The following is a 25562-nucleotide window of genomic DNA, read 5'->3' as shown; positions in this document are numbered from 1 at the left end:
CCACACCACAGTCAAAGTGATCATTCTAAAGTGTAAATCTGACTGTGCAAATGCACACACATCACACACTGAGACACCCACACACATCTGTTCCCATTTCTCTTAAAAATAAAACCCAGATCCCTAATATGACCTGCACATAATATATATATATATTTCTTTTTTTCTTTCTTTTTTTTTTTTTTTTGCTGAGGAAGATTCTCCCCGAACTATCGTCCATGCCAATTTTCCTCTATTTTGTATGTGGGTCACTGTCAGAGCATGGGCTCTGATGGGTGGTGTAGGTCCATGCCCAGGAATCAAACCTGAGCCGCCAAAGCAGAACACGGGAAGCCCATATTTTTATTTTGAAGGTTCCCAGCTCATATCATATCAATCATATTAAAATGAACCAACCTGCCACATTAAATATATTTGAGTGCAAAAATATTTTTAAAGTTTTAGTGTTTCGGCTTTTGAAATTATTTGCCTATGACTGACTCCTTTCATTTGAGTGCCTGTGATTTCTCAGCCATCTTCCACATGCTTGAGGAGTCTTACGAACTGAGAGCATCTAAACTGGCACTTTTTTTTCAAATACACTGAAATATTTATGACTGCTAAATCCTAACAATACCGTTGACCATGTGTTTTGTTTTACTTGCATTTTATTCAACAGTAATGTCAACTTTGCAGTTTTCCGTTCATGTTTTGGGGACAGTACATTTTTTCAGGTCTCACGCTTTTCTGTAATGTCTCTCTCCTCTCCCTGCCTTTGTCTGGCCAACTTCTCCTCATTCTTCTGGTCTCTACTCAAATACAACTTTCCCCTCAGGAGCCTTGCTTGACCCCTCTTTCCAGGTCAGCTCCTCCTGTCACATCACCTCGTAGCGCTAGGTTGCTTTCCTGTAGTGCACAGCTCAGACTAAATTCAGGGCTATCTGTGTGGCCAGCGCTTCACAGTTTTTCTCTAGCACCTGACGGACTGTAAGAGCCACATGTCAGAGGCCACGGCCAGCGGGTCTCCATTGCGTCCCACCTGGCGCCTACCTCCATTGGTGGTGACTCAAAAATGCCCAGTGTTATCCCTCTTTTCCCGTGCTTGAACCTTATAACAGTAATCAAAGCATCTTTTCCCCCATTTACCTTTTCTTATATTCAAACACAATCTACCATTATTCATTGTTTTCTTCTAGTGACTTAAGATAATCCTAATAGCCCACAATTTGGGAGTCCAAGTCAGGGAAATGTGTGACCTAGAGATTTGTTCAGTCTCAATCACCCGGACAAGGACACTTCCTCAGGGAACAGCATATGTCCCTGGTCATAGCGAATTTGTCACCATCATCATCCTGGACACCAATGTGTAGTGCGCTCCATTTTACAGAGCTCTCTGTATTCCATGTTAGTGGTCTCCTTTGCCACTCAACCACCCTGTGAGGCAGGTCATGGAAGGAACGCATCCTCTACATAGTTACTTGTGAGGCACAAGCGATATGCGGTCTGCAAATCATGTAGCCCGGGACCTGGATACAGCGAGCATTCAATCCTTTGCAGCTGTTCTTGCTGTCAGGCAGTTAGTACCGAGATCATGGGAATATTGGGTTAGTCAGAGAGTGCTTAATGTTTAGTCCCAAATGTATTCATGTCACTAGGTACCTCAGGGTCTGTGTGGCTCACATAAATGCCGGGAGCCGCAGAATGCCAGTTCAGCTTTCAATTTATAATCTGGATTCTAACCCCAGAGAAAATACTGTACAATCGTAGACCAAATGGACTGATTGTTTTGACTGTTTCTAGAAAAAAGACAAGACTTAAAGTTGATTTGGTTAAGTAACCATTTCATTGAACTTTGAATGTCTTGCCAAGATCATTCTGCCCATTTCTTTAAGCTTGACTCATTGGTGCTCGCCCTGCAGAAACTGGTACCGCATGCTCTCTGGATCTTGTTTATTCTAGAAACATTTATTAGTTGCCTACTAAGCAAAGAGTTCTACTTGCCATGTAAGAGAATAAAAAGCTGAATAAGGCACAGAAATCTTGTCCTGGAGATGGTTGGGAGGACCAACATAAACCTCCTACAAGGCAAGATGACACCAATGGTTTAATAGAGGGAGAAAGTGCTGTGCTGCAGAGAGAAGAGTACTTGTTTTGAAGGCAAGGAGAGGGATGGAGATGGATTCATGGAAGAGTTGGCATTTAAGCTTTGACTGTGGGTAGGGGTGGAATGGGATTCCAAGGTAAGGAACCCAGAGCAAAAGCAGGGAGACAGGAAAACGCCTAGCAGGGAACAGTAAGTAACTCACGAGGAGAGGTAGAGTCCACGTATGGATGTGGTAGGAATTGCTGGTCTGAGCGTGAGGGGGCAGAAACGCCATGCCGAGGGGCTCGGACTCCACATCTTCCGTCTTCCGTGCCTGTAGAGCACAGCATTTTGTTCATTTTCAGATTCAACAAATGTGTCCATTTATTTAATAGATTGCATTTGATATGGGCCAAGCACTCGCTAGACCAGAAATACAACAATGTACAAAACAAAGACCCTGATTCGTAGAGCTTTTAATCTAGTGGGAAGAGATGGACAGTGACATTAATATAGTGTTGGGTGGGTATAGGCGCAGTAGAGAAAAATGAAGCAGGGTAAGGAGGATAGAATGGAAAGAGCGTGGGGGAGGCTATGGTTAGTGCTTTATGTGTAGAGATCAGGGAAGACCTCACTGATGAAATGACATTTGTTGGAGTAGAGTTCAGAAGGATGTGGGAGGTAAGCCATGGCTGATTAACTGAAAAAATTATTGCAAAAATGAGTGAAGGCTGCCGTTTGACACAATCGAGTCAGTTTCCATGGTTTATGGTATATCGATTTTCTTTCCCATTGCCCCAAGTTCATCTTAAATCTACCACTTAGAGTTCAGCTTTGCAAGGAGGCTGTGCTGAGCTGGAAGGAGCGACACAGTCAGAGTTACGTGCATTTCTGGGAAGGCTGTTGCTATGCCGGGTGTTTGTCTATGAGTAAGTGGCTAAGCGTTCTGGATTTGGAGTCATCCAGATGTGGTCTCAATTTCCTCTCTACCACTGACTAGCTCTGTGACCATGGCCACATCATTTAACTTCCTTGAGCCCATTTTCACATCTCTAAAATGGAAATAAATAAGATCGCTACATATGAAGCACTCAGCTGTCTGCCTACAACAAAGATGTTTCTAATAAATGTTGGGCAGTAATTGCTGTAGTACAGGGAGCATGGTGCCCAAAGGATGGCTCATCCTGGTTGTGTTTGTGTCCAGAAGTTACTCATTGCCCCACGCCCACCTGTGGCCTCTTTGCTTGAACACACTGTGGTACTCACAAGGACAAAAGATTGATCTGATCTTCATGGTCCATACAGTGCTCTTCACGCACAGCAAGGGCTAAGTAAGTGTTTGATGGAGAAGTGAATTATTGACTGTAATTCAACTGGGAAAGGCCGCAGTGGAGGAAGTTTTCCAGTAGAGGAACATGTCTTCTCAAAGTCTCAGGAAATGAATTTCTTTCTATCAAATCTGTTTCTCTACATTTTTCAAATGCCGTTTTTACGATAATTGGAGGAGCATTAAAAAGAAGTGCGAATCAAGGGTAATCAATTTTTTTTTAATAGCAGCTCTGGATTTCACTGGTAAAACTAGCCTGTAGTCCCTGCATATGTAACCAAATTATACCGTGTGGGAGAAGCGGGGAGGGAAGTGACAAACTGCATCTTTCTGATTGACAGCCTTCAGCCCCCGCCCCTGCCGCTGGCCTGGTTGGGAATCTTTGAGGCAAGACCACCAACATCGACCTCCGCCTTGAGGGTTTTAATAATTTCCACTTACATGCAAGGAACTTTGAGATGCTGAGATGAAGGTTGGCATAGGAGGTCAAGGTGCCTTCTTATGATTTTAAAAGTCCCTGGGCCCAACTCAGGGGCATTGGACATAAGGGGACAGGTGCTGCCTTGTGTTCCAAGGATCCCCAGCTTGAAGCGGGGTGGGAAGGGACCCTGATTGCGCAGACGTGCCAGGCCCCGCAGGTGCCTCTTGAGGGAATCTGAGTGACTATTCCATGCCATCGTCTGAATATTTTAGGATTGTGCCAGCGAAGAGGTAGTCATAATCTTTTCATTCAAGCCAGGTGGAACGCAGTCGTATGTTAACCAAGGCTATGACAAGACTCTGACTTACAGCGAGGGAATATTACTCATTTCAAACCAGCCATCAGAATGTTTACATGAAATGTTGAGCAAAGGCAGCGTCTGTACTTTATGGCCGCTTCGGCAGCACTTCCATCTTCCGGCGTGACTGTTAGGAAGTGAATGGGCATATCATACACATCTGAGGAGCAGCTCCTCCTACTGGAGAAGCCGTGGTCATCCTTCTCCTTCCACTGAACACAGCCTGTTTGTCCGTTAGGGACTGAGGAAGAACGCGCATGTTTATAATCCTCCAAGAATGTTGAAAACCTTGCTTTTAGTCAATTTCAGAAAAAAAATTACTGATTTAAGTGTCGCATTTTCTTCTTGTATCTGTTTATCCTGGTATACAGAGAAATGTTTGGAAAGTGGGATGTGGAGGAGAGAGGGGGATGTAAATGGCCCTCAGTTATAGTCTTGGAATAATCAGTCAGCTGTAGAAGCAGCAGGCAGCCTATGGCATTTTCTCTCGTTTTTTTTTTTGGTGAGGAAGATTGGCCCTGAGCTAACATCTGTTGCCAATCTTCCTCTTTTTGCTTGAGGAAGATTGTTGCTGAGCTAATATCTGTGCCAGTCTTCCTCTATTTTATGTGGGATGCCTCCACAGTGCGGCTTGATGAGCAGTGCTAGGTCTGTGCCCGGGATCTGAACCTGGGAACCCTGGGCCACGAAAGTGGAGTGCACGAACTTAACTACTACACCACCAGGCCCACCCCTGTGGCATTTTCCTTTCACGTTCGCTGGGCTGTCATGCATTTGCTTCCTGACAACTTTGGTTTAAAAATTTCCACGATCTGCAGAGAATCGACCTGCTGGTGTAGGAAGATTGGTGCAGTTTCCAATAACGGAATGCAAATCAAGATGTGAACTGATTTAATGTTATTATTTTCATGGAGCCAAACTGCTTGAGAGGTCACCCAAGAAAACTCGGACCCCGTCCTTTTCCATACTACAAACGGCCTGGGTGCAGCATACTCATCTGCTTCACAGGGACTCCAACTCAGTGGGATCGCTGATCCTTCAGATGACTTCGATAAAAATCCAAATGACCTCAACTAGTTTATAAAATGGTCCCACAAAACCAGAATGAAATTCCTTGGGTTAAATGCCAAATGGTCGGTCACTTTGGAACAATTCCCCTTCCCCTTTCCACTAAGGAAGAGAACAAGGCGAATGACCAGCTAGAAGGGGTTGTGGGACCACTTAGGATAGCTGACCTTGATTGAGACCAACCTCCTGCAGAAGTAGGCTCAAGGATGGAGGTCACCAGTATGGGGGCTTTCCTAAGAAAAGGTGCACTTACCTCCCCCTGATCCCTCACATATGCCCAGCTGGGAACACACACACACACACGCACAAGGAATAACTCTTATTTGTGGGGCACTTTCTATGTGCCAGGCACATACCAAGCACTCTAATTACATTTTCTCACTTAATCCTCACAACAGATCTACCAAGTATTCTCTCTCATCTGTGGGATGGATTTGGAAAGGTGGGGTGACTCGCCCAATTTCATGGCTAGGTTAAGTGGTGGGGTGGGAGCTGAACCCTACATCTGTCTACCTACCTGCTTCCCTCCCTACCCACCAGGATCACTGGGACATAGACTGAGAAGGACAGGTCAACACATGGAGGTGCTAGGTTCCCTGGCTCAGAGCCAGAGTGGGCCAGGAGCTGGGCAAAGGGGGGGAGGGCGTCTATGTGCTTGGGCAAGTTCCCCCAGCCAGGACCCACCCACTTCCTTTCCTGAGATGCCATATATTTCAGCAGTTGGATAGAGGAAATGATAAATGTGTTGTTGGTAAAAAAATGGTCCAACCCAATGAATCACTGGAAACCCTTTGTCATCCTGAGGCCTCCTCCTCCTTCAGGATTGCTGATAACTTGTCTTGGCATCTTGGCCAGACAGAATGTAGCCCCAGAATCCCACCTCGGGCTTTTGATGCCGCAGTTCTGGAGGGAGGTGCTCGGGGAGTTTGGAACCAGGAGCCAAAGGTCTCCAGAGGATGTCTGACCTCATTCCTCTGGCAGAAAGGCTATTAGTGGGAGCGTTTCACTAAAACCAAGAGAACCGAAAAGTTGAGTTTAAAGTTAAATGAGGTGGGTGGGTGGAATGAAGAGCAGGACAAAATTCAAGTACCACATGGGTCGTTTATTCCACCTTCAACAAGTATTTGTTGTGGCACCGGGATAAAGTCGTGAACAAGCACCCTTCCCACAGGGGACATATGTTCTAATGCGTGAGTGACACGCATGGTCTGTATGTTCTAGGACACAAAGCGACAAAGAAATGGCTAAAATAATTTCGGTTGTAGTAAGTGCAATGATGCGAGTAAACAAGAGTCTGAAGGAGAGAATGTTTGGGGATGGGGTGAGAAGGAAGAAAAGTGTTGCCACGGAAAAAGAGGCGACATTCCAGCTGAGACCAAAGTCTGTATTCATCTCAGGGCGATGGGCAGCCCCTGAGGAGTGTTCAGTGGGAGGATGTTATCGTTGTAATCACATCACTTCTGCTGCCTTGGGGAGAAAAGATTGAAGAGGGCCAAGGCGGAAGCAGAGAGACTGCTCCGAGGCTGTCCCTCCTGTGTCGAGGGAGCTGCCATGAAGATGTCAGGAGAGAAGGAGAAATGAGAAAAGAGGGTGCATACTTTTGGATAGAGCCTCAGTAGGACTTCCTGATGGGCTGGATATGAGCGTGGCCAGTATTTTCATTGCAAGCATCTTTGCCACAGACATTTTCGCCGCATAACTAGTTGCCCATGAGGCAGTTTTGCCATGAAATATAAAATCATGAAAAATAAAAAAGGACACCAAAAAGTCATGAAAACTGAATAACAAAATTGAAAAGACCTTATTGCGAAGCACGAAATATTTGAATATATTAAAAATGTGTGTAGATTGATGACAATACTGCGCAAATAATTGATTTTATTCTGTGGGTTGTACCTAAGCGCTTGTCTTCGAAGTGTCTCATTCATAGTAGTATATGTCTTTTTTGCTTGTAGATTCATCTCGTTCAGCATCTGTCACACTTTTATTTTTCGCTAAAATTTCTTCCTTCATTAAGAGAGGTATCGGTTTACAAATACTACTATGCGTGTTTGTAACTGAGCTTTGTATTGCACCACGAAAGCCTTCTACGCTGTCAGTTCGTGGCATACTGTCGCATGTCTGTTAGACATTCTGAAGTTCTATGGGAAATGTGGAGCTAAGATTTATATAATATAAAAATGGGAGCACTGTGTGAATGGAGAAATGAAACCAAACTGTCAACCAGTTATTTTATCTTTTACGGAAAAATTGCCTTATGGCCAATTAGTTATGTGACAGAAATGCAGCAAAAATACTTGCTGCAAAGATGCTTATGGCAAAGATGCTTATGGCAAAAGTACCCAGAAGCAGATAGGAGACTGTGGGGGCGGCAGGAGTCAAAGACGACTGACAGATTTCTGACTGGGTGGGTGCCGTGCCATTTTCCTAGATGGAGAAAGTAGTTGTCAAAGCAAAGGACCCTGTGGTAGTCGTCTGGGCTCTTGAAGAGCCAGGGGGATGAGAGGGCGGGGAAGGCTGTGGATCCACTGGTCAGGGGTGAGCTAAGCGGAAAGCAGAGATGGTAGATCTTGTAAGGGTTCGTCAGATGAAGTGGGCCATTAGCACAGTGCTAGGGGCATCAAGATGACTCAGTAAGTGGGAGTTGTTACCTCAGGAACCCACCAGGTCCCTTCTAAGAGCCAGGATGGAATCGGCAGAGGAGGAAAGGACAGGGGTGAGGCATGCAAGGCAGGGCTGGGAAGACCCTGTGAATGCTGTGTGTCCGCTCACAAGGGAAAAAGAGAGCGGTGTAAGGAGGGAGTGGGTTTCCATCCCTGAAACCTGCAGGCGGGACATAGATGGCTCTTGGTGGCCCTATGGGAGGGTCCAGGCTCAAGGCATGGGCTCAGGCTTCTAGATTCTAGATTCAGGCTTCTAAGAGTCTAGACTCTTGACTGCAGTGGCTTCAGCAGCATTTGACCACAGCATCTAGCCAGGCTCCTGTTGCCCTCAGGCATGTGACCCTTGGCACTCGCAAACTCACTGCTGCTGCTTCTCCTGCCCATGGAGGAGGGGATTCCCTTCAGTCCCCACGCGACTCCTGCTGTTGCCCACTCCATCTGACTCCCTCACCCCTCCGTGTTGTCCAGTTTGACCAGTCCACTCAGACACAGTGTGATGAGAACACAACACTGGGACGCAATAAGCAAATGAGAACTGGGGACCAAATGTTTTTTGTTTGTGATCTTAGTTCTTTCTGTACCAAAATAGACACTCCATTTTAAAACATTTGCTTTTTAAAACTTAAATATGGAAAGGTGACCTTGATCTGAAATCTTTACTCTCAGACTAGATTTCCACCGACTTTAAACAGGTATCTGACTTGAATAAGCCCTATGGAGTTGGACATCAGTAGGAAGAATACTCACATTAGTAATCAGTAGTGCCTGTCTTCTTATCAGAAAATGGGGATGATTAAATTTACCTATTTCATAGTTTGTGAGCTATTATGACTGAAAGTTAATGTTTTATTCTTCTTCTTCTTATTTTTCTTGGTGAGGAAGATTTGCCCTGAACTAGCATCCGTTGCCAATCTTCCTCTATTTTTTGTATGTGGGATGCCTCCACAGCATGGCTGACAGTAGAGTAGGTCCACGCCCAGGATCCACAACCATGAACCCAGGCTGCCAAAGTGGAGCATGAGGAACTTTAACCACTCAGTCACAGGGCCGGCCCCAGAAAGTTAATATTTTTTAAAAAACAGAACTTGAGACTTCCCTACGGGTGCTTTTGAACTGCAGGGTATTTATTCCTTTTAACACACACGCAGACACACGTGTGCACACACACTGTCGTCTCTATTCACGAAACCACAAACATTTCCACAGGATTTATTGGCAGTCCTGATGGAAACAGCTCACGGTGGCCACGATACTGCAGGAGAAAAGGCCGGCGTTGAAAGCTTTAAGTAACATGTTCCTGATTTTGAAAGCTTCCCACTTGCCACCTTCCCTTTTGAGTTTTCCCTCTAGGGTGTATCAAGATTTGAAAAGATGTCACAGTGAGGCTGTTGGAAAATGTGATGCGTGGCTTCTGTGTTCACCTTTGGGACCTTCCCAGGCTTTTCTAGGTCCTAAGAGGGAGGTGAGAGAGTACACAGACTGTCCCCTGTCGCAGCTCATCCTTCACAGGAAAAAACATCCAGCCCATCCCTGGGTGCGCTGCTTCCCTCTATCCCACTTCCTGACACACCTGAAGTCTCTCACCTTTAAAACCTGGGGAGCCAGGCTGGGCCGCAGGGTCAGCGGCCTGCTCTGTGATGAGAGACATCAGGGGAGTTGCGATCCTCCATGGGGGACAACATCTGGAGCCTTCTGGAAGGTTCTGCACATCTTCCAAGCACTCCTGTTCCCCAAGTAAAGATTGCATGTCAGAGGCACTTTGAATGGCCAACAGGACGATCCTGAGAAAGGTTTCACGAAACCCTGCCTGGAATATGTGACATTTTCTTGATGTTCTTAGAGCAGCGCGTCTCATTTTTTCCTATCCATGCGCCATTAATGGCAAAGGAGAAAAAGAAAATCTCCATCCTCTGGGAGCCGAGGGCACAGCAGTGGTCCATCACAAGCATTGAAATAACCTTGTTTTATCAGAAAACTCATGTGGAATCATAAAAACTTGCACAAACCTTATGCTCTGTTCCACACGTAGGTTTGTTTCAAGATGCAAGTCATGGTTTGTACCATATCCAGCTACTTCACTCTCTGACGACAGCTCCTCGCGGTCTTTAAATGAAATTGAGGCTCTACAAGAACATTCAGTGTTTGTCCTAAGGCTCCGTATGCCCATGTGCCCCATTTGTACCTGTTGGGCCGTGAGCCTGAGCACTCTCTGGTGCTGGGGCCTGCCCCTTGGAAGTGCCTGGGCATCTTGCAAAGCTATCTCCACAGTGTCCCAGTGGGCCTTCCAGACTCCTGACTCTCTGATCTTGTTTTGTCCGTCAGTCTTTCCCCCAGTCGATTTGCCTCCGTGGGTGTTTTCCCAGCACCCACCATTTTATCTGTTGGAAACTGAGATCGTTATCTGCCTGCCTCCTTTTCTTTCCTGTTTCTCCAAGGCTGTTCAAAGCTTGCAGACTTTTCTGCCAGTTTCCCAGCTTTGTCTGCTGTTTGAATATGTGGGCAGAGGTGGAGACCTAAAACAAACAAGTAAACAAACGCACAAAAACAAAGAGGCGGCTGGGGGCTGACGCACAAGTTCGCAGCGTGTCCCATTGGCGGCTGCGTTTACTGAAGAGGATGCATCACCTCGATACTGAGGCCAGGCTGGAGTGGGAGGGAATTTGGGACAACGTCACAAATCCCAAGTAGAAAATGTTCCTTCCACCTTTCCAGCATCGTGTCAGGAAGGCAGCCTCCCCACAGCTTGAGGAGATCCAGTGCCATGCCCACGTCAATATGTTTGGTTAAGCTCTGAAAATCGAGCGAGCGATTTAACTGACTCTTCCACCAAATTGATGGTGCTTGTTCAAGTGTCGTCGGCACACTGCCTTAAAGAAGTTCACGGTTGTCATTGTTTTAATTCAGCAGATGATGTCCCCAATGATGGTGAAAAACTTAGAAAAAAAATTTTTTTCTTAGCTAATGTGGAAAGCGTGCAATAATTAGGGATGCTGGAAGCATCTTGGTGATTTTTTTTTTAAATAATGTCCTGCTCCTCATCTAAGAGTCTTATAAATGTGTAAGTGTATACATTTAATAATAATGGTAAATAATAGGAGTGACAGTAAATAATAAGAGCACTCAACACACACTTTCTGTGCACTGGGCCCTGTGCTAAGGGCCCTCTCTCTGCACCCTTTGAAGTAGATTCTATCACTCCCATTTTGCAGATGTCTTAAGGGGATTTAAAAACTTCCCCAAAGTCAAGCTGAGAAGTGACAGTCAGTGTCCAAACCCTGGTCCCTCTGACTCAGAAGTCTCTCTCTAGACCCAGTGTGTGACACACACAAACCCACACTCACCACCTGTCTTTCTGGAGAAAGCTTGCCTTTCTCCAAGGTAAGGAACAATATCTAAAACTAACAAGAGCACCAGGATTCTGAAATCACATTTATCTTTCTGGCTGTCAAAGTATGTCCAACTTTTTATTATTTTCTATTTAGGGAATGCCTTTAGGGAGGCGCTGTTTATTTTTCTGCTGGAGGTCATCTTGTCTTTTAAGAAGTTAGAATTCCTTCTAAGAAGAAGATATTTACGTCCATAAATTAGCCAGTTTATCTTCTGGATTAATTTTATTAGCTCCTGAAGCTGGGACTGCTACCACCAATTCATGCAAATGCAGTTTTCAACATCTTTGTAAAGGCTGCCTCAAGAGGGAGCTCCATGCAAGCCTTAGGTTTATTCAGTTCTCTCAGGCCTGAAACCTGGTTTTAAGACATATTTTCAGAGAATGACTTGCAACATGATATGAATAGAGCGGAAGTTCATGGAAGAAACATGAAGAAACAAAATAGAAGTTCAGGAATTTGAATTCTTAGTGGGGAGGTCATGAAGATCCAGGAGTGTAGATTCTATAAAAATTGCTGTAAAGAGAACCTAAAGAAAAGCTGCTATATTCTTTTAGTATGTAGAATCGTAGCTCCAGCTGGGCTCTTAAGAAGGCAGAGAGCATTGCCTTCCCCTGCTTTTCAGGACTTGGATGGGGCTGCGGGGGTGGCATGGTCAGAAGGTGGGGGCAAGTTTCCCTGCTCACCTCAGTAACTGATTACATAGCTTGATGGATTGATGCAGCATCTTGAGGCAGAGGGTATTAGGGTGTTTGTTTTTGTCCTTTATAAAATCATATTCGTTCAGAACTTCTGAAGAAAATGCAGAGAGACACAGTTAAAAAGGCAGAAGGGAAATGAGAATGGAATTCTAAAAACTATGTAGTTATCCCAGAAAGAGGTGAGAAAGGAGGAGCAGAAAAAATTTTAAAAACAGATGGCACAAACAAAAAATAATTCAGAGTAGCAGACGTCAATTCAGCCACCTCAATAGTTAACATTAAATGTAAAGGGACTAAACACTCCACATTAAAGGCAGAGACTATAAGGCTGGAGAAAAAGAAAGACCCAATGATATGCTGCCTTTAAATACAAACGCAAGTAGGTGGAAGGTAAAAAGGTGGAGTAGTATGTCATATAAACAGTCTGCTTTAGAGAGCTGGAGTGGCCACATAAATATAAGATAAAACAGACTTCAGGGTGATGAATAATACCAGATACAAGGGATAATCCTCCAGGAACACATCACAATCCTAAATCTGTATACATGTAGTAATAAAGCTTAAAATACATGAAACAAATATTGACAGAATTTAAGGGAGTAATAGACAAACCCACAATCATAGTTGGCAATTTTAACATCCCTCTGTCAGTAATTGATAGAACAACCAGACAAAAAAGCATTTCCATTCATCTAGACTGGCCATCCACTGGGAGAACTGAGCTGACATCTGCCAATGGGTGCTCTGCTCACCATAGGTTTCTATTTAATTTTCTTGGCTAATGAAGAAGCAGCTGTCTCGGCATCCTTTGTTCCCCGAAAGACATCTTGAGATTGATTATAATTGCTGTGAGCGTGAACCTGAGGTCTTTACCTTGGCAGATGAGCTAGAGGACTTCCTCTTCACTCACACACTTGAGATCAACGCTGTAGTCTGGACAGGATGAGTTTCTAGCGAGCAGAGTAAATTGCTTCTGCCCGAATAAGGTGAGCCCCTTCCTCCAAGGAGCATTTCATAACTACTAGAATACCAGGCCGTCAGAGAAATGAGGTCCCTGGAGGGTCCTTGTGCTCTGTGTTTGATTATGTTGATGAGCCCTTGAGCTTGAGATTGGAGTTGTACCTCTATAGCTAAGTGATGCTTAAAGTCAAAGATCCACTATCTCACAGCCACCCACTTCAAGACGGGACTGTGTTGTGCCGGGAGCCGCTTTGTAGGATTATCGCAGCACAAGGAGAAGACTGATTCTCTGGGCTCCAGGCAGAGTTCCCTCTCACCCTCTCACTTATCAATTCCCAGCCTAACCAACTCTTGAGAAGGGAATTTTTCAATTTCCTGCAGGGATCCAAACTAACAGTTTTCCCAGCCTGTAGAAATAAAGGATTCAAAAGTTGTGGACACTCCATCAGGATAATTCAGAGTGGTTATTTAGGTTAAACATCTTATGTTTCTGTGTCAGTTAAGGTTCGTGTGGTTGTGGACACTGGACCCTCCGTTCTGGTCTGGAAGTAATTCTTATTTCTAAGTTAATATTTTCCTAGTTCAGTTTAAGCCTTATTCTCTTAGTTTCTAAGTTAAGAGGAGCTAGAAAATAGAAGATAGGCTATTATCCAACTCTATACAATGGGGCGGGTGTGGGGGACATACAAGCTTAAGTTGAACCAAGAAGCCAAATTAAAGAATTGCACATGTCTGATGACTTGGAGGAAATATCCAAGATCAAAATATTATATTTTGTTAGGCAAGGGGAAGAAGTCCTAAAATGTATTGAATAGAGGGAGCTGGTTTCCACTGGGCTTTCATCTGTGGACCAGTAACACACGTTACACAAAATCCCACCCAGAGCAGGACAGTCAGAAAAACACTAGGGACCAAGCCATGTAAAAGAGAGAAGACTGAATACTCAGGCTAGTCTATGAATCATTCGACCCGCTCTGCCCTGAGACACTCAGGTTCCCCAGTCAATTCTTTTATTTTTAGAATCAAGATTGTGATAAATGCAGTATTTGTTTCTTTTGTACAGTACATTTTGCATCTATTGTTCTTTCCATCTGGTTTCCTCAGATAGGCTGGTAACTCTACCTGATGCCAAAGAAAACCTTTTTTGCCCCTTAAATCGTCACTGGTCCCAGTGGCAGGTTCCCTAAATGCAATATGGCATTTTTCCATTTTGTTTTTAGTGAAAGAAATGGAACGTGAAGGAACGAATTTTCCCTCCAGCCTCCTGAAAGACCCTGCCGTTTCCCCTTTTATTACTGTTCAGATAATGAATGGGAGGGCAGGGGGAGAATTATGGTATCATTTCAGAAATAATCTGATACATCCTCTACATTAGTTACTTCTCTTCTTGTGATTTCGTTACGTCTTCCAAAGGGGAAAAAGACATACGGAGCCCATTTATTTTTATATGATAGATGTAGGAAAGGGGAAAGACTTGTCTTCCCTTTTTCCTTCAAATCATTTGACAAGTCAGGAATCATGGCGCTTTAATGGAGAAAGACCGTAAGACGAGTGAAGGAGGTCCCTGGTTATTCACTTTGTGACCTTGGGCAAATGAGTCTTTTCTGAACCTCACTCTCCCCATCTGTAGACTGGGGAGTTTCATCCTTTCCTGCCTGCCCCGTGAAGTCGTGTGAGGAGAACACACTACAGGGGAGAGGTTGACACAAGCGGAAGACCTCACAGATGGCCGCACAGTGGTTGGTTATTATTTCCCAGTCTTGTTGCAATCTGGAACTCTTCTTCCCACTTAGCGGTCTCATCTCATTACCTGTTTTTCTTTTCCCTAATTTCAGGCCCTTATTCCTACTATAGCATCTTCCTACTTCCCTTTTTTCTATTTCCTCTTTCACTTGACTGGTCAACCATCATATTTTTCATGACTTACCACGTACCCCAGTTTTAAGTACAAAATTCTTGTCTCAACACTTCACGACACCTTCCCGTTTTAAGGGATGAATTCTTCAGATCCGTTTGGTAGTTTTCTGATCTTAACATTCCGTAGCTTCGTATTCGGTACAAGAAGCCAGGATTCGAGTTCTATTTTGGGAACTTGATCTGATGGATGAATCGAGGACACTTGTTTCTCTGCCTCTCTTTGCTAGGGGTGCTGGGTACCCTGCCTTCACTCTTTCCTCAGAGCGGCTGAGCGGGACTCCTGCCTCCAGCAGCAAACTAATACCCGCTGGATTCCAAAGCTCCTATTTTTCTTTTTAAACTCTTGATGAAAGTCCCTTTTTAAAGAATTTTAACAACTGATTTGTTGTCAGACATGAGGCTGGGAAGTCCTGTTATCCTGTGTTGCTCTTACACTCTCGTGTTTGAGGGCTGGTGGCCTGATTCTCCTTTGGAGGATATGTCTCATTGATGTAATTCTAAAACAATTTTAAACCCACAGATTAAGAACATGTGTTTCTTCGTGTCACATGTTGAGAGACTTCAACTCAATCTGAAATCTATATGGAAGAATGTCTTAAAGCAAAATTGCGACTTTACAGCTCTGTTAACTACAAATTCTGTCAAGTCTGAAGAGTGCGACCCAGAGAGTCAGACCAGAGGCCCGTCCAACCCAGAATGCTTCCTCTGACAAAGGCCTCAGGCGTTTCGTGGTTGTGCAGGGAGGGTGGGTGGAGCAGCAGTGTGATAAGGTGGAGAGATATCTTCCCCCTCTCTGTGTCTCTCAGAATGTCAGGAATGTCCCTCAAAGGCGGATCTGTCAGCCTGACCTCTGCTAACTCCTCTTGAATCTGTTTGAATTGTATCTGCTACCTCTTGGAACATCAGTTTCATATTTTTGTTATCTAGAGTAGCACAGTACTTCCTCTTTTTGTCCTAAAATTACTTCTTTCAAGCTTCAAAGAATGCCCTGTGCCTTAAGGATTTGGAAGCCATGATTCCTTCTGCATTTTCTCCATTTGGTTCCACTTGATCCTGGAGGCTCTGATGGTATCTGCCCAGCCTTTGTCAAGACTGAGAAAGCTAATTTTGATTGCGAAAATAGAAATTTTTCCAAGGAACTTTCTTCCACAAGCCAAATAGTTTTTGAGCTAGGGTGCTGCGGTCCTCATTGTGGAAATGCAGGAACACATCGTCGTGGCTGTTGACAAAGGGTTAAGCGTCGTGGACGGCATTAGCAGAAGTGAAAAGCACAACTGATCCAAAACATATAATGTATACTCCAAAATAAGCCAGGCTCGCCCTGCTTAATGGGATCATGGTAGACATGCCAAATTCTACAGCTAGTCAATTGTATACATATGGTAAAACTTTTCATTCCATTCAATGTTTGCTGCAATGTGATTTTAATTACGTACAGACTGGGTAGCTGGAAGAAAGCACTGGAATTAAATAGAATCAAGTTAAACACGAGCCCTTTTATAAGTGGCCCTGGTTTAGGTTAGGATGTATGCGAATGGCGAGAGGAATGTGTGGTTTGGGGAGCTCTAGGGGTGGGACGACGTGACTCATCTTCAACCTGGGGACCCAGTTGTTTATCTGAAAGGAGAAAGTTTCCAGAAACAGTGATTATACTCCTTTGGAAGTTGAAACTGATGCTGATGTGTGCACCTTGTTCCTTTTTTCCTGCCTAAGTACAGGCTTGTCTCCAAGAGACGAAATTGCTCTCTGGGCAGACATTGTGTTCAGTTTGAAAGGCTGCGGGCTTTGGAGATGGCAGATTGGTAGATTGGAAGCTTCTCCTTTCCTATCTAGACTTTATTCAGCTGGGCTTCTTGTTTCTCTGAGGGTAACTTTACATAGTGAATTCAAAAGTGATGCTCTTACTTCATTCAGTAAAAAAATGGGAAGCAAATTTTGCTTCAGATGGGCCTCGGCTGTGCAGAGGGGAAAACTACCCCTCTGGAATGTGCTTTTCTCAAACTTGAACAGCATACCTTTGGTTTTCTTCAGAATTTACCCGAATGGCTTTGACTGACTATCTTTTGCGTAAGCCACTCTGAATTCCAGCTTTCTCTCTTTTTTTTTTTTTTTTTTGAGGAAGATGAGCCCTGAGCTAATATCCGTGCCCATCTTCCTCTACTTTATATGTGGGACACCTGCCACAACATGGCTTGACAAGCGGTGTGTAGGTCCGCACCTGGGATCTGAACCGACGAACCCTGGGCAACTGAAGCGGAATGTGCAAACTTAACTGCTGTGCCACCGGGCTGGCCCCCAGCTTTCTGTTTTTTTGTGAAATGAAGATACACCCCGCAGAGCTGACTTCCTGAGGTTTGCTGAAGGCTTCAGGACACAAAATGTGCTCATGTCACAGGCCCTACAAATAGGGCTGCTGTGACCTCCCAGAAGACAGCAGATGGAGTTAGTGTAATAAGGAGTAGAGAAGACACTCGATTTTCTGGAGCCTGTCCTGTGATCACATCAGACCATTTCAAGGCTGGTGAGATGGGAGTGTCAGGAAGTGAACCCACTAAAGGAGCAGGCCAAGGGGTGGATCAGGCCTGGAAGATTCTCCTCACCCAGTATCCATGAAAAGGAGGCAGAGTGACCTGGGAGCACCCAGGGTCGTGGGAAGGGTGAGCTGTGGGATCCCAATTGCTGGGGAGGAAACCACACCTCCCACCACGGCTGCCTTGGGCCTGGCGAGCAGCAGCAATTTCCAGCTGTCCTACTGCCCCTCGGCTGATCTGGGCAGCAAATGTCTGTGTCCACGTTCACCACCTCTTTGTGAGTGTTTATGAATATTCATGTGCAGATATATACGCTCTGGTCTATTTTTCTATTGTTTGGGCTTTGGCTCAGTAATTTTTCTTGGGAAAACCACCAGTTTTAGCCTACAGGGGATTGTGGGAAAGTTAATTAATTAACTAATTAATTAAAGTTCCTCCATAATAACTATCTATGGACTGAAATGTCTCACTCTGGGGGAAATGGCAAGACTATCAATGAACTAAACGTAGCCACTAGATTATGAATTTCTTGAGGGCAGCTTCCACGTCTTACCCTCTTTGGTGGGATAAAGGCTAAATTGATTCTAAAATTCATTTAACTTGGTTGAAATGGATTTTTTTAAAAATGGACTGTTTAATAATGTGTTCAAATACGTAAAAATGACATCTGCCAGTCATACAAGCTAATTTCTCCACATTTAGGAAGGAAGGAGGGGAGAGAGGAAGGAAGGTCATTTGTACCTACAGTCTTAAGTCATGTAATCAGGGGGATACATTCTGAGAAATGTGTCATTAGGCGATTTCGTCGTTGTGCGAACATCATAGAGTGTACTTACACCAACCTAGATGGCATAGCCTGCTCCACATCTAGGCTATATGGCACTAATCTTATGGGACCACTATCGTATATGCGGTCCATCATTGACCAAAATGTTGTTATTCAGCACATGACCGTAATTTCAAATATGGATTCCTCATTTCCTCTTTCATATTTACTCCAGTGGCCTTAACATATTGGCCACAAAGTTAGCCACTTCTAGAAATACTTTCCTGGAGTCCAGATTGTTAGTTCCCAAACTCAAAAGAAGTGAGAGATACTGGAATGAGCTGCAGGGGATCTCTTACTGCGGGGCGGCCCAAAGAATCAACTTCGTCCATAGGAAGGTGCATCCTTTCCCTGTTGCTACCCCACTGCCTCCCCCATTGAAACCACAGCTCTTTGGAGCCTGGGCTGGGCTCAGCCACAAGGAGACCATCTTTGTCCATACTAGAAAGGAGACAGGCTCACAGGAGCAAGGCAGGGCTTGTGCATCCCCAAAAGAGTGAGTGCTTTAGATGGGATTTGGCTCAGGCCCCCACTCTGGGGACCTAGTTTTCCTTTGCTGACCTTTACCACTCTTCAATTAGTTCGTAATCTACTGTGTGCCAAATGGCAGGGGAGGAACTGAAGAAACCATGACCCCTTAAAGTACAGAGCCTGCCCTCAATGTAGCAGAAAGCACAGACAAACAAATGATTGCAGCACAATACAAGAATCTGCTACCAGAGTGGTGTAAACCAAGAACAGGCAGCACTAAAAAAAGAGCAAATAATTCTGCCTTGGAGTATCAGGGAAGGCCTTACAGAGATGGGGATATTGGGCAGAATCTTGAAGGGTGAATAGGGGTTCACGGGGCAGAGACTCAGGGAAGGCATTCCAAGCACTGGAGATGAAGTAAAGATATGCAGGTATCAAAGAACCTGGCACATTTTTAGGTAACGAAAAATTCAATAAGTTTGGAATACAGGAGAAATGGGTGAATGGGGATTCACTGGATCTGAGACTGGTACTCCAGACTGGGGCCAAATCTCAGTCACCTGCTGAAGTGTTTGCACCCTAAGATCTGGGTTTTACCAATTTTCTTCAGGCTTGCTGAATCCCACTGTGTTTTTAAGAGGGTCCAGTGGATTGTGATTGAATGGATGCATGAATCGATGTTGGTTGGCATTGGAAGTCATTTTCGCCCCGACTTATGAGCTGATTGGACTATAAACTCATCGTATACCACAGTGATTTGTTTGGACTTTATCTGTTGGGGAATATAGAGCCATTAAAGTTTCTAAAACAGAGGAGTGATCTAAACCCATTTGTATTTGAGGAAGCAATTCTGGCTATAATGTGACTGATTGACTGATTTGGGAGAGACTGGAAGTTGGAAGGCCAGCAAGAAAACTATTGTAATGGTCCGGAGGAAATATTAGAAGGCCTGAGAGGGTAGAGACTTGAGATTTATTTTTAAGGTAGAATTAGAATCCAGCCTCAATTTCTGGAGACCAATGGAATGGGAGGGGAGAAAATCAAAGATCACTGTTGACTCAGGTGAAACTAAGTCTGACTTTCAAGGAGATTTATACTCAAAGATTAGAAGAAAAAGAGATCCTAACACTTGGCACTAAACATAATTAACTTATCGATGTTGGTTTAAAATAATGAAACTTAGTGAATAAGAGTTGACTAATCAATAAGATTTACATGGACAAGTGATAGAAGGAACTGATTGATGTAAAATGTGTAATATACATATTGCTTTTATAATATACATAATATGCAAATACACAAGTAAAGAATATATTATGACGTTACAAGTATAATCAGGCTGCCACATGTGGCCTCACAGGTTGTACACTGCACAATTCTAGGGGACAGCACTAATAATAGCAACAGGTCATCCCATAAAGCTACCATATGTCCCTCTTATCCTTCAGCTCAACATGTTCACAGACTGTTTCGGATGGGAACCGGATAGACTTGTGAGGTGTAATCATCTGAGAGGAGCCTTTCCATGGGCAGATCGTTGGTGTTAGATGTGTGTTGGGTAGGGGGTGTCATTTCATGTTGAAAATAAGAGAGATTTTTCTCTTTTTGAAGGAATTGCAAGGTTATGCGCCTGTGCTCCCCTCTGACAGCAACGGGAGAAGCCAGCTTTTTATGGGTGGCTATGTTTTAAGGCTTCCTAGTGTGTGATGTGTCCCATGCCGTAGTGCTCGGTGTTTCTGTGTCTTGTTCAAAGTGAGTAATGCAGAATGACATGTGGATTTGGCCATAAGAAGGGATGGATTCGTAGAAGTGGCTGAAGAAAATACACTTCCTTATATTCTTTCACAGCAATCATATGTTGCTTTAAAATTTGTGTGGATTTTGCTCATCTGCTTCGGGGGAAATCGCTTCAAAACGTGATGGACCAGAATATAGGTTGGGCCTGCTCTCGGCTGTGCCTGCTGTGGCTGGGGGATAGATTAGACACCTATCACAGCATTTCTCAGTGGCCCGAGACTCAGCTTGGGGGATGCAGGAGGCTCTGCAGAATGTGTCAGAGAAGAAAGAGCATCTTCTTGCATGCCAGACTGCCGAAGGCTAACCGAAGGGAAAGGAGTCTTGTTGATTTCTAAGCAGCCCCGATGGCTGTATTGCAGACAATCTCCAGATACGCAGGCCCTTGGGACCCATTTGCCAAATTGTGGTCTGGAATGGGGCCTGGGCATGGCGTAGGTAGTGTACAAAGATCTGTGCTTCTCCACACTTATCCATCCAGCGTCACATGTCAGGCTGCCCCCTCCAGGGCTGTGCATTTATTTTAAAGAATGTCAGAGAGGAAATATATCGCTTACCATCTTCCTCTCTCTTTGGGTGTGTTTATTGTGATTGGAAATCCTTCCAGTCCACGTCGCTGTGACTTTCCCTCCACTCTTTGTGCTCCTGTGTTAAACAACCCTCTGTGCAAATAAACAGAGAAAGGGAAAAGTATTTTATTCAGCTACGGAAAAAGGAGTGAAGTTAGGCTCAGGAGAACTGAAATCTCGTCCCCACGGCCTGCGTCCTCTGCAGGATGCTTTGTGTTCTCGCCCGCGGAGCGAGGCCAGGACTTACAGTAGAGGCCAGTGGGAGCCACGTATCCTGCAGTAAATGGGACTGCTGGCCCTGGTTTGTTTAGGAGAATTTACCTGGGGTTTATCTTGACTGTTCCAGTTGGAGGAGGAAATTTTGGGATGCTCTGAACTTAAAACCTAGAAGCAAGAAATAAAGCTGGAGAACTTGTGCATTTTGGATATGATACATTTTCAAATGCAGTTCCGAAGCTAATAAAACCTCCATCTGCTGGGACAATAGATTAGACTTATTTGCCATCAAAACCAATTTGAACACATTCTTAGACGGAAGGGGCCAGATACTACCGAAGACCACTCAGTGATTGACGCAGCGTGCTCTGTGCCCTAGGCTCTCAAAATCCAGCCTTTTGTATGACAAATGAAGGGACCATCGCCTTTCATTTCCACTCTTTTTGTCCTACTACACCTGGAAATAACAACTCGTCATCGTATTGTTAGTTCTCTATTTCAAAAAAATGATTTCTTTATGTATATCCCTTTAGTTTGAAAGAAAAAAAAAAGTCCACAAATACAGAAAGCCACACAAATCAAGGGCATGGCTTAATGAATTACTGTAAGGGGAGCACCACCCAAGGCAAGAAATAGAACTTTACTGCTACCCCCAGAAGCCCCTTCTCTCTAGCCCACCCCGGTCACAGACCCTCTGCTCCACCGGGAACAACCACGTCTGAACTTCTGTGGGAATCAGCTTCTCGCGTTTACCTTTTAATCGCGTTATTACCCATATGTGCATCTCCAGATTTGAAAGTTTAATCTTGCCCATCTAAAAATATTGAGTATCTCTTTCAATACTTTTTTAAACTGTAGATACTTCCTCTGCCCTCTTATGATTTATCTGTTGAAGAAGCTTTAAGTAGAACTTAAAGTAAGTTAAATGCCACCAACAACACATTCGCTTTATTACCTTTCCTTGTATTACTTGTTATTTTGAGACTTTTTTTTCTGAAAACAAAGTGGTACCGCCTGATTTTAATTGACACATGGTAAAACCTAAAAACAGTTATAATTTAAAAGGCTAAGAAGGCAAAAAACTTCCTTTAAATCTAGACTAGCAATAGACAGGGTGAACTTGTCTTGCTGATGATCAGAAAGATCCTTTCGTTCACTAAGGCTGCTGGTAGTGTGAGGTGTGTGATGATAATATATAATAATCATTATGTTACATATAATCATCTATATTCTGGACAAAGACTAGAAAATAGCTTATGGCTCTATAAGGAAAAGCAAACCAATAACCAAAATCATGAGCAAGGCTAGAAGTTAAAGTCACAATGGTCTGATTCTGTGTTCTGGTTCTGCTGCTGTGTGACACTGGCCAAATCATTTAGTGTCCTCGCTCCTGCTGCTTCATCTATACAACGAAGATAATAGAACAAATTTACTCATCAAGGGCCATCTGCACTTCTGTTTTGAAGAACAATTATTTATTAAACTCTCCGCCTTATTGATGTTAATCCTTGAAGATGTTAGTTAAACCTGAGTCCTTGTGTTTAAAAATAAAGATGTGCGGAAAACTACATATCCAGGAAACATCAAATACAATTTCACTTACTTGTGGGCACTAATACTTTTAATTTTTTACTTGATAATAATTTATTAGCATTGGTAATAATAACTGAAATGTTTAATATTTGCAATATACCTTTTAGTACATGAAGCACTTTCACGTGAACTATTTCATTTGTTTCTTAATAGAACAAAAAAGAATCGTACCCTAATTATTTCTCCTGCTTTCAACACATACTACTGTTCTCTCCTGAGCCATCAGCTGTAGTGAAGAGGAACTTATTAAAGACCTTGTAATTTGTTATTTGATGGGTAAAGAAACTTAAAACATAAAATCTAGTCATTATTTTTCTATACATTTCTAGGGCTGTTCATTTTATATAGTACCCAGTTCTTGTCATTATCATCATAAGTCTGTACAAGGAAAAAATATGGACTAAATAACGAATACAATAATTAATCTTGACATCATCTCATGTTGCTTGATAAAAGGTAAATACACAATAACCAACTCCCCAAGATAACGATGAATTTCACTGCCCCCTGAGCTACTCCTTATTCCGTGGTCACTGAAACCCCACATCAGAGAAGCTTACAACATGAATGACTTGTGTTACTCTGTGGGAAGATCTTTTTTCTCTTGCCTTGAATCCATGCTCAGAAACCCGAGAAGATATCTGCACATGGCAGTTTAGTGGATTGCCACAAATCCTCAACCTGTAAACCTGGTATCCAGAATATGCCTGAAGGAAGTTTTATTAAAAGAATAGAAAATTTAGTAACTATCATATGTTGATAAGGGAGATTGCAATGACCTATCATCCCAAAGGAGGTACTGCTCTGGAGATTAAGATCATTTAAAGGACCTCACATGTGGCGTCTTGTCTCCTGCCTTCCAGATTCCACAGGCTCTCTGCATTCTATCAACAGTGGGGTGATGGGAATTTGTTCCAGACCCAGCTGATACTGGTAGACGTTCCAGCAGCTCCCATAGTTCTAGCGATTAAGGTTGGATTTGGGTTCCATCTTCTTGAGGTTTAATCCCCTCTTCCAGAGCCTGGCTTCATCGTGCAAACACAGAACTAGTGTCATTGTGCTTTCTTATGCCTTCATAGGTGCCCATCCTCTTTCCCAGGCTACAGGAGAAGGGACTTCCACTCTGTTTTCTTCCTTAGTCCCTGAAACTTCATACCAGTCCTTTTCAAGCTCTTCTTAGCTCCAAGCATTAGATTTGGGCATCCCATCCTTCAGAGACTTCTTGGTGAGAAGCCAGAATGGTACCCAGCTCACTCTGGAGCTAGGTGCTAACTAATCCACAGGCAGACACTCCTTTTTGCTCTCACCATTTTGCATGAACTTCTAATAAAGCACTTGTCACTTTGTTCTGTAACTTGAGAGCTTTCACACTTTTTTTCACCATGACCTACAAGAGAAAATATATTGTACATTGCAAACCAGTACACACAGACGTATATATGATTGATATAGATATATAGACATATAGCCATGTGATATTGCATGCACACTATTTTCCATTCTGTGTTATTCTCTTCTACTTTATTTATTTGTTCATTCATTTATTTTTCATGCTGATCAAGATCCACTAAATTATTTCATGAGCTTCTAATGAGCTGCTGTTTGAACATCACAGTGCTAATTAAGTTGCCTGACTCCCCTCCCCCATCCCTGCCAGAATGTGACCTTCCTATGGGCAGGAAGCGAAGTGTGTCTATTTCTCCTTTGTATACTCAGCACCTACCTTGGTGCCTGACATGTAGCAGATACTCAGATAAGTAGTCAATGAACCCAAGAACTCAGCCTCCATCTCTGTGCCTGTGTATCCCTCATGAGGCAATCATGAGAACTGCGTGAGATCATGTATTTAGAGCAGAGAACACAGGGCCTGGCACCAAGAGATGCTCAATTAACATACGTTTCTTTTGAGTTTTTACATCTAGTGCTCCCGTTAACTGACCCTCTGACTGTATTGCAGTTTTTTAAGGGTAATGAGAGGTTTGAACTCTATTAGTCTAAGGCCTCAGCCAGCTCAAGAGCTTTAAGATTTCCAAGACGTGGAGCCAGGGACAAATTGCCGTTCAGGAACAGGCTGAAAATATGGGAAGGTCATTGCAGAGTGTGTATCTAATACAGTGCCTAAAACCTCTTCTCTCTATAACCGTTCCTTGCTACTCCCAGGCAGAAACCCTAAATGATGCTTTAGCTGTCCTGAGAACCAATGGGGAGAGTCGGGTTATCTGTTATTTGTATAAATTAAGCCTCAAAACTCAGGCGTTTGCATGGATCATCGCTGCAGTTTGTTCTGAATTGCACTTCATCTTGTCCATGAAATGTGAGCTTTTTGTTTGATGTGGTGTGAATTGATAACTCATGCGAGTAATTAATGAGCCTACTTGTTTTCTCCTAGGACAGAATGACTTGGAAGATGATGGAGCTGCTCAGTCGAGCGGAATGTGAAGTCTTTCCTCTTCAGCTCTGTGGATTGCATTTAAGAAGGTCAGTGTGGGGGCCAGTCCCGTGGCCGAGTGGTTAAGTTCGCGCCCTCCACTTCGGTGGCCCAGGGTCTCCTTGGTTCGGATCCTGGGCGTGGACTTGGCACCACTCGTCAAGCCACACTGAGGCGGTGTCCCACATAGTACAACCAGAAGGACCTACAACTAGAATATACAGCTATGTGCTGGGGGACTTTGGGGAGAAGAAGAAGAAGAAAAGAAAAA

At 43.8% G+C, this 25562-nt stretch overlaps 1 protein-coding gene and 1 long non-coding RNA gene across 10 annotated transcripts in view; one reads left to right on the top strand and one right to left on the bottom strand.

The window, feature by feature from the left end:
* Window positions 1-25562, top strand: part of SCAF8 (SR-related CTD associated factor 8) — a 210809-nt gene that overhangs the window by 149181 nt on the left and 36066 nt on the right. For 7 of the 9 annotated variants that reach the window (XR_011434435.1, XR_011434432.1, XR_011434431.1 and 4 more), the window contains one exon: window positions 25253-25341. The gene's annotated coding sequence lies outside the window, so the exon portion shown is untranslated. The remainder of the gene's footprint in view (window positions 1-25252; window positions 25342-25562) is intronic. The other 2 variants (XR_011434433.1, XR_011434428.1) reach the window with 1 other exon arrangement.
* On the bottom strand, window positions 1915-21440 carry LOC111771399 (uncharacterized). Its single transcript, XR_002805213.2, has 4 exons — window positions 21376-21440; window positions 21043-21147; window positions 2286-2396; window positions 1915-2057 (listed from the first exon to the last, which is right to left on the bottom strand). It is a non-coding gene; the product is annotated as an uncharacterized lncRNA (long non-coding RNA).

Source organism: Equus caballus, chromosome 31, assembly GCF_041296265.1.
Source record: "Equus caballus isolate H_3958 breed thoroughbred chromosome 31, TB-T2T, whole genome shotgun sequence".
Classification (NCBI taxonomy): Eukaryota; Metazoa; Chordata; class Mammalia; order Perissodactyla; family Equidae; genus Equus; species Equus caballus.
The sequence above is the reverse complement of the archived record's forward strand: the minus strand, read 5'-3'. Positions and strand labels throughout refer to the sequence as shown.